We start from the raw sequence: 9,382 nt of genomic DNA, 5'->3' as shown, positions 1-9,382 counted from the left end.
GCTGAGATGGCGCGACTGCACTCCAGCCTGGGCAACAAAGTGAGGCTCTGTCTCAAAAAAAAAAAAAAAGAGGGCTTCTGAGGTTGAGTAGATTCCCTCAACCACTTGGTGGAATTTATTTGTGATGTGTTGGCCGGAGGTGGAGAGAACCCAAAGGGACATGTATTTATTTAAAATTTTTACATGCCAGCTATCTAACCTGTGTCCCTAAATCTGAAAATAGTTGCTCCACCCAAGGTTTTCTTGTGCTTTTGGTGCCAGGAGCATTGGTGGTAGGTTATGAGGTTTGACTTGGTTTTTGAGGCCTGGAGTTGCTAGGTCCAGAATCTCCACTCTGAGTGCTCATTTAGAGTGGAATGAGAATGGCCATAGGTTTTCCTTCTTGCTTTAAATGGGGGAGAGGGAACATTTCCCCTTTGGCCATCTTGATAACCTAATCCCGTGAAATGAGTATTATTCTGCCCAAGGCCACACAACTGGTAACAAAGTGGCAGGATTTAGACCCTGGTCCTCAAGGAAGAGAATGGAGGACAATAGACCTGGATCCTCTTCCCTGAGGGAAACCCCTTCTGCCAGCCAGTTTAGGGCCCTGGATGGATTCCAGCTATGCTGGGGAGCCAGCCTTCCCCTCAGGCCTTCAGGAGGATAGTGCCTCCCCTGTGTATCCAGGGTGTGCTGAGGATGGAGAAGGACTCACCCCCAGTGGCTGCCCACTTTTCTACTTCCACTGATCCTTTGATTTTTTTTCTAGTGTGAGTTACGGATGTCTCCATCCCTCCGTGGAGCTCTTTATCTCCTTTGTGACTGGAGAGGATCCATCTTACACAGGAAACCAATGTATCTGTCCCAAATTTGGAGGGCCACAGGAGGTGGTGGCCGGTTTGGCATTCCTCCCTCCACCAGCCTCCCCTTTTGGTTATCTGTGCAAATAGGATGAGGCCCAGAGATAGTTGCCCTGATTTGCTATTTCCTTTCCTCTCTGAAATCTGCTTCTGTTCCTGGGGGCTCATCCAGACGATTACGATTCTGTAAAGGAAGCATGGGTAACGCAAGCACAGGGCCTAGTGTTGGGAGACCTGAGTTTGAGTCCTGACTCTGACACTAACCAGTTCTGTGGCCTTCTACTAATTACTTCATTCTACAAATACTGGTGCCCACTAGGTGCTGAGCCTGAGGATACAATGGTGACAAGATCCCTGCCTTTGGAGTGTTCTCAGTCTAGTGAGAAATAAACAAGTAAATCCTGGACAGAGGGAGAAGGGTCCATGATGGAAGAAGAACAGATTGCCTTTTTTTTTTTTTTTTTTTTTTTTTTTTTTTTTTTTTTTTGTTATTTTTTTTTGCTTTTGTTGCCCAGGCTGGAGTGCTATGATGTGATCTCAGCTCACCACAACCTCCGCCTCCTGGGTTAAAGCAATTCTTCTGCCTCAGCCTCCTGAGTAGCTGGGATTAGAGGCATGCGCCACCACGCCCAGCTAATTTTGTATTTTTAGTAGAGACGGAGTTTCTCCATGTTGGTCAGGCTGGTCTCAAACTCCTGACCTCAGGTGATCTGCCCTCCTCGGCCTCCCAAAGTGTTGGGATTACAGACATGAGCCACTGTGCCCAGCTCAGATTACCTTTAAGATATATACCCCAGGTGGGAGGAGGCTGGTCAGGGGCAGGTTCCTAAAGCCAGAGCTTTTTAAGTTGAGACCTGAAGGACAAGGGGCAATTGGCCAGCTGAATCAACATTTCTTCATAAGATGAAAGAATTACACAGATGAGCCTAATACTTATTTTAAGGCTTAATCTAGCTACACTCCTGTAACTTTTTCCAGTACAACACCCAGTGTGCTACAAGGCACACAAAAGGTGCTCCATGGATGCTTATGAACTGAAGGAATGGATGTGCGATGGAATCCAAAGACGAAACTAAAAACACCTACATGTGATTGGGCCCACTCCATTACCAGCTATCTGGCCATGGTCGGCGGGGAGTCATCTGCAACCTCTTCTTGGACCTTCTCACCCCTGCTCCAGCTTCCTTTGACTACAGTCTGAATTCCCATCTAGGTAAGGAAACATGGGTGACCAAAGATCACAGCAGGCAGGCAAGGAAGACACAGAGCCAGAACAGCATGTGACTCGGAAATGATCTAAGCTGCTGAAACTCAGATCTCAAATTCCTTAAAGGAGGTCTGGTTGGTGGGAGAGCGAGAGTGCCTGACAGGGAATCCGTGTTGGTCAGGGACTCTGCCACCAGCAGTCTTGGGGAATTCCTGGGTCATGTGGTCGGATGTGTGGATGTGCTGAGATATCTGGGCTGAGCTAAGCTACTCTCAATCCTGCCTGCCCCACTGTTGACTCCTGGAAGGGAAACACCTACCCCCCAGCCCCAAGTCCCATGGCTGATCCATGTCTGAGGGGGTCATGGGAGAAAGCTGTTTATTGGATCTACTATGTGCCGTGCTGGGAAAACAAGTGGGAACAAATGTCTGTCCTTGTCCTTGAACACTTCACAATCTGTGTGTGTGTCTGTAGGGGAGTAAGGGTGGGTCCAGACTGGTAAAAGGGGATTTGAAAGCAGCTCAGAGTGTGGACTGCTATGATGTGTCCTGGTGGGAGCAGGGTGCAGGCAGGAGCACAGGTGAGAGGCACCAAGGCCATGCTTGGGGGTCAGGTGAGGGTTGGGAGCACGTAAGGCAGATCTCAGATAACCTGTAAGATGAGTCTTGAGCCCTGAGGATGAATTACAGCCTGTAGTATTCCTCACCTCCCCGCCAAGAGAGGGATGCAAATCCTGTCAGTCGCTGGCAAATTGGGAAGCCTAGCTCAAAGCTGCCCTCTTCTGACCAAACTAAGCCTAGCATGTTTTATGGGATGCCCAAAGCTGTGACCACAAGCAGAAGTCGGTTTAGGCCATTTGTTCCTCCAGTAAGCCACTCATTTGTTCATTCATTCATTCATTCATTCATTCATTCATTCAACAAATATGGACTGAGTAATTGTAATAACAGCTATAAAAATATCTAACATTTATTAAGCCAGCCCTGGTTCTAAATTCTAAATTCTAGTACGTCCTGCCGGAAGTTTGGAGAATTTTGTGCCGCAAACACTGAAGACAGCCCTCAAGCTCTCAATTACCCAGAGAAACCGAATGTTATTCACAGACCAGGCCTGGGAGGGGATGTGACTGAAGAAGAAGCTAGCTCTTCTCCCCAGGCCAAAGAGCTTGCCCTGTCTCCCGCCTGGAGTGGGAGGGAGAGCACACGCAGACAGACAGGAGGCAGGTGTGCCGGGGTCCAGTTCCACTTCCACCACCAACCCATGCCACGCTGCAGCCAAGGACTTTGTCTTTTAGGGGTGGTTCCTTATCTGTAAAAGGAGATTTGGATAAACCAACTCTCGGTTTCGTTTCAAATCTGCTGTAACTTCTCCGCAATATCTAAGCAGGGACAAATTAGAAATCTCAGCCACTCGCTTTCTTTTGCCACCTGGTAACGGATTCCCTCAGTACTGGACATTTAGGAGCCCCATTCCATCTCGCATCCCCAGGCTGGCATAATGTTTTTGGCTCAAGAATCTGGCATCCTGGGCTTCAGGCTCTGCTCTGACTGTGACTATAACTCCTGTCTCCACCACTTCATGTGTAAATAAGAACTATTCTTTTATGCAGCTAACATACTGTGTGCCAGCCACTGTTCCCTAGATTTCCTGTATTAATGAATTCAACCCTTTCTACAACTGTATGAAGTAGGGACTAGCCTATGATATCCCCATTGGATGTGAGGAAAGTAAGACACAGAGCAATTAAGGGCCTATGCAGGGTCACAGAGCTGTCAAGTGGTGAAGCCAGATTGCCTGGGGTCCAATCTGGCCCCAGAAACAGCACTCTTAGCCACCGTACTTTGGCTTAGAGAGGATTCCTGACTTGCCCAGAGTCTCAAGTACACTAAACTGCTCTGTGTCATAGTTTCCTCATCTGAAATGACTACCTCCTGGGTTTGCTGTGGGATGAAATTAGAAGTGAAGTCATCAGATTGATGGTTTCCCATCAGTCTGCCTGGGGCTTTGCTGGGCTCTGGTCCTCCCAAGTTCCCTCCCCCAATTTTGGCAGAGACACAAGAGTGTGTATGCCCGCCTAGTGTGTGTGACAGCGAGGGGTTATCAGAGTGCCCTGAGCGCTAGCTGATCTGATTTGGGACAGAAGACAGTTAAGATAAGCTCAGAGCTAGGAAGCAGTCATTGAAACAGCCCAGGGCTGGAGCTTTGGGTTAAGGGAGGAGGAAGGAGCTGACGACCTGAGAGAGAAAAGAAAAGGACCTCTTAACAACTCTTAGTGCTAGATTTGAACACCTGAAGGAAGTTGTTCTGAGAGTTGGGAGGTGGAGTGGGTGGATATATGTATAGATTTAAAGTCTGGAGGCACCAGGCGCGGTGACTCACACCTGTAATCCCAGCACTTTGGGAGGCCAAGGTGGGCGGCTCACCTGAGGTCAGGAGTTCGAGACCAGCCTGGCCAACATGGTGAAACCCCGTCTCTGCTAAAAAACCAAAAATTAGCCAGGCACCTGTAATCCCAGCTACTTGGGAGGCTGAGGCAGGAGAATTGCTTGAACCTGGGAGGCAGAGGTTGCAGTGAGCCGAGACCGCACCATTGCACTCCAGCCTGGGCAACAAGAGTGAAACTCTATCTCAATAAACAAATAAAGTCTAGAGCTTCCAGTCACTGTTTTAGAAAGGGTCTCCTTACCCCATCGTTAGTAGCAAAACTAGAGATTTTTCTCTTTTTCTGCCCTTCACTCCTGTGTCCTTTTCCCAGTCACGGAAGATGTATCACTTCCATTGCTGTGGAGTTGGGAAGTGTTGGTGCTGGGGAGTGGAGAGGGGGAAGCTATGCCAGTGACTGGGGAAAATTTTCATGGGATTCTTCCATGGGTCTTCAAGTACTTTCTACTAACTTACTCTATTACATTGTAGTCACCTGAGATCCTTTGTGAGTAAAGGATGAGTAAAGAAAAATAACCCCCCATCTTTACAGTCCACCCTTTCACACTCACTATTTTATTGATTCGTCACTGACCCTGTGAAGTCAGGGCTTCTGGTTAGATGTTGGGGTACAGAGGCTGTTGATATAGATGTGGCAGGAGGTACAATGAGCCTGGGAATGGAAGTCAGGAGATGAGGTGCTACACCCAACTCTGCTGCTTGCTGGCCACATGACCTGGGACAGGTGACTCAGTCTCCCAGCCCTTAGTTCCTAATTGTTCAAAGAAGACCCCAAACTTGGAGATACTTTGTAAGCTGTTAAAGGCTCCCCAGCAGGTAGGGGTTTATGGCAGTGGATACTAGGTCACTTCACACTCCATTTAAATGCTGCTCCCTATGAAGGGGCTGAAGGTCTTCCTCCTGGCCCTGCCTCCACTCGGAATGACCAGGCAGGGCAGGGCATGGAAAGTGTGCCCAGGAGGGAGGTGGGAGAAAGGTCTGTCCATTGCCATCCCCCTGCCCTGTGCCTGGCTCCCACTGGCAACCTGAGCCCTTGGCCTCCCAAGCCGATCCTGGAATGTAAACCCCAAGCAAAGCACATTCTTTAGCTGGGTCACCAGCTCCTGGCCCTTGGTAAGGAAAGGCAAGAGCCAGCATTTCTCTTGGCCCCAAATAACACTAGCACAATCTGGTACTGAGGGGCTATTACTACCAGACTGGGTTAATCAGCTGGTTCTCACCCACAACTCATGAAAAGCTCAGGTCTGACCTAGGACCCCTGAGAGTGCCCACAGTCAAGGGGAGAGGCAACTCAATCCCTGAGCAGGGGGAGTCGAAATATTGCTTATTTCCTGGATCTGGTTCCTTGTGTCAGTTGCAGGCCATAGAGGAACTCAGAGGGAAAGGGAGCACCCTAAAGATTCCCTCAACGCTGGTGCTGCCTCTGGGCTCTTTGATTTCTGGCTTTTATTCAACTCAGTTGTTTGCTACATAATTAGATATCGCATGCCAGGCACTCTGTGTGATGCCCTGGGCCTGTAAGAGTTAATAATATCATTACACTCCTGAGAAGTACCTTAAAAGTTTTGTGTGCATGGGGATGAGGTGGGGTGGGGAGACAGTGGCTTGGATTCGCCAGGTACACCATTAAGGGGGCATTCTGGGCAGAGGGGACAGGGAGTCAAGGAACAGCTGGACGCATTCAGGGAGCACTGGGCAGAGGTAAGAAGGGGAGGTGGGAAGGGTGGGACTTCATGAGGATCCTTAGAAGAAGGCTGCTTACGCTCCACAAGGATATGGTCAGATCTGTAGACAAGAGCAGAGGAGTCTAGCAGCCATGTGGAGGGGGTCTGGTGGGGAGCCTGAAGGTAGGGGATGGAGTTGGGAGGCTACTGAAACTGTCCTCACAAGGGATGGTGACGGTCTGGACTAAGCTAGTGGCTGTGTGAGGGAGAGAGGAGTGAAGATAACGAGGTCACCTGCCACCCAGGGTTGAACTGGCTGCCCCGAGGCACTGGGAGCGAAGGTTTGGGGTGGAGTAAGATGAAGTTGGAAGGGAAGCTCCAGTCCAGTCTGTTTCTACAGATGGGCCCATCAGATCTGGAACAGGGGAGCCTGGGAAAGGGATTTGTAAATTACTATTCCCTTACAAATGTTTAGTGTTGAGACTATGAATTGCTAGGCTGTGATTAGGACTAAGGCCCATTGTCTGTTGAATGGCAGGCAGAGTGCCCCAAAGTCCTCTGTCATCCTCCAGGTAAGGAAGGCAGGATGGGCCACCGTAAGACAGTGCATGGGGCCATGGGGGTTCCCAGCCCTGCTGGCACAGCCATGTGCTCCCTTCCAAGGCTGAGCAGGGGAGGAGCCCCGACAGCCCAGTGAGAAACCAAGCAGAGCAGAAGGCCAGCAGCTGGCAGCCTGGAGCTCCTTCTTGTCCCACTGTCCATGCTGCAGGCACGCTAAAGGGAGGAGGATAGATTTCTCCCCAACCACCTGGAAACCCATCAACTCCAAAATGTCACTTCAGGCACCAAGTGTTCAGATGAGTCTCTGGCCTCCAGCTCTCATCCCATGGACCCTCCTAGTCATCTGTTTCCTTTGTGGAGCGGGGCAGTGGCTGAGGGATTATGCATGAAAAAAAGAAACTGTCTCAAGAGCCAGGAGAGTCCAGTTTGGCTAAATTAGGAACTGGGACTTCCTCACTAGGATCTTTCCCAGTTCTTCCCCTCAGGGAGCCATCCAGTCATTTACTCAACACAGGTATATCAAGTGCTGGTTCTGTGCCAGGCACAGGAAGCTAAGCATGTGAGGGTAAGTGAGGAAGACCGGGTTCCCTGCTTCATGGCGCTCAGGAGCTCTTGTGGAAGTCACAGGACTTCTTGGGTCTCCATTTCCTTACCTGTAAAACACCTCACCATCTTTAGAAGGGTGCAAAAGATTCCCCTAGCCACGATGGCAAACTGCAGTTTGGGGTTCTGGAGGGAGGGGTGAGGCCTAGGTAACGTTGCAGCCACTCACCCCCAAATTAAAGGACTCCGGGCATGGATGCCTGCTCAGAATGTGAGTCTGGGAATGTGAGTGTGTGAGTGTAAGAGCAAAAGTATGTGCATGAACATGTGTGTGGAAGGGCATATGGATGTGTATATGAACGTGTAAGAGTGTAAGGTGTGTTATCTGAGGTTTACAAATGAGGATAAGTGTGTAAGGCATGTGTGGATTTGAGGGGTAAGAGTACAAGGTGAGTGTGAAGCATGAATGTGAGGTGTGTGTGTGAGCAGGAATCATCCTGTGAATGTAAATATGTGAGTGTTTACATAAGGTGAGTGTGTAAGAGTGGGCAGTTTGTGGGATAAGTGTGTGTGAGTGTATTTGTGGGATGTGTGAGAGCATGTGTGTGACATGAGTGAATGTGCAGGCATGAGAGTAAGAAAGAAGGGGGAGAGTGTGGAGAGTGTGTGTGTGTGTGTTTGTGTATGTTGGGGCAGGCAGGTCCAGAGTGTGCTGGCTGGAGTTGCAGGAAGCTCATCTGGTATGAAATAGCAGCTGCACAGGATCCGCAAAGAGCTCACTCTTGGAAAGAAGTACACTTTGCCCTCTGTGCTGCGATGGTGGGTTCTTGGTGCTCTGCTTTGTGGAGTCAGGAACAGGGCTTCTCCCCCTTCGTTGAGCCAAGTACCTGCCTGGGGAGCTCAAAATGAACTGGAAATATTTGGGAAACAGCCCACAATTAAACCATTAAAATAAAAAGGATCATACCCCAGGGAACACCAAACTCTAAAGACATTTTGCAGCTAACTGGCCCTTCCCCTTCCCCCAGGGATTGTCTCTCCCTCCTCTGTCACCACTTGCCCTGAGGGTAGAGAGCGGTGAGGTCTGAGAGGAACAGCCAGAACAGCTCCATCACACTTAGGCTGACCTGCCCCAAACCCTTCCTCTTGACGCATTAACTCCCCAACTCAAGGTTTGCACAGACTACAACGTGCCTTTTGAAGTCTTTTCACACCACTCCCCAAAAGGCCCCTTTGCTCAGTGTGCTTGGCACCTCAGCTCTCCCTTCCCTGCAGGCTCACTTACAACAGTGGGCTCCTGTAGGCAGCCTTCCCAGAGGTGCTCAGTCCCTAGGGGGCTCTTGCTTTTCCCGTATTGCTCATCGATCCATTACATTGAGTTTTGAGTTGAATGACACCCCCCAAAAGATATATTGAAGTTTTAACCCCTAGTACCTGTGAATGTTACTTTATTTGGAAACAGGGTCTTTGCAGACATAGTCGAGTTCAAATGAGGTCATACTGGGTTAGGACAGGCCTTAATCCAATGACTGTTGTCCTTATAAGGTCATGTGAAGATGGAGGCAGAGATTGGAGTTATGCTGCCATAAGCCAAGCAACACCAAAGATTACCAGCAAACACCAGGAGCTAGGAGGAAGCACAGAAGACTCCTGCCCCCCCCACCCCCACCCTGAGAGCCTTCCAAGAGAACACAGCTCTTCTGACATCTTGGCTTGAGACTTCTAGCCTCCAGAATTGTGACACAATCCGTTTCTGTTTTAAGTCACCTAATTGTGGTGTTTTTGTTAGAGCAGCCCTAGGAAACTAATACATATTGTCATTTTGATCTGCCCAGCTTGCCTGGGTCCTTCTGTGTGCCCTCCTCGTCAGTGCTTGCCTGGATCCTGCCTTGTGTTGTACTTCTGCAGGTGTTTTATCCTGACATGAAGCTCCTGCCCTCACTCATGTTTGATCTCACTCAAACTACAACTTGAGTTCTTTCTCAAGCTGGAGGCCTTTGGCTCAAAGCTTTGGGCATGGTCTGTAGGTCACATGGCGGCATGGATGGATACACTGACCTCCCTTGCTATTCCCCTTACCATAAAGCTTAGAGACAGCAGCAGGTGAGGGGAGAGGGACGCTG

This window comes from Theropithecus gelada, chromosome 1, assembly GCF_003255815.1.
Source record: "Theropithecus gelada isolate Dixy chromosome 1, Tgel_1.0, whole genome shotgun sequence".
In the NCBI taxonomy this organism is placed as follows: domain Eukaryota; kingdom Metazoa; phylum Chordata; class Mammalia; order Primates; family Cercopithecidae; genus Theropithecus; species Theropithecus gelada.
Note: the sequence above shows the minus strand (reverse complement) of the source record.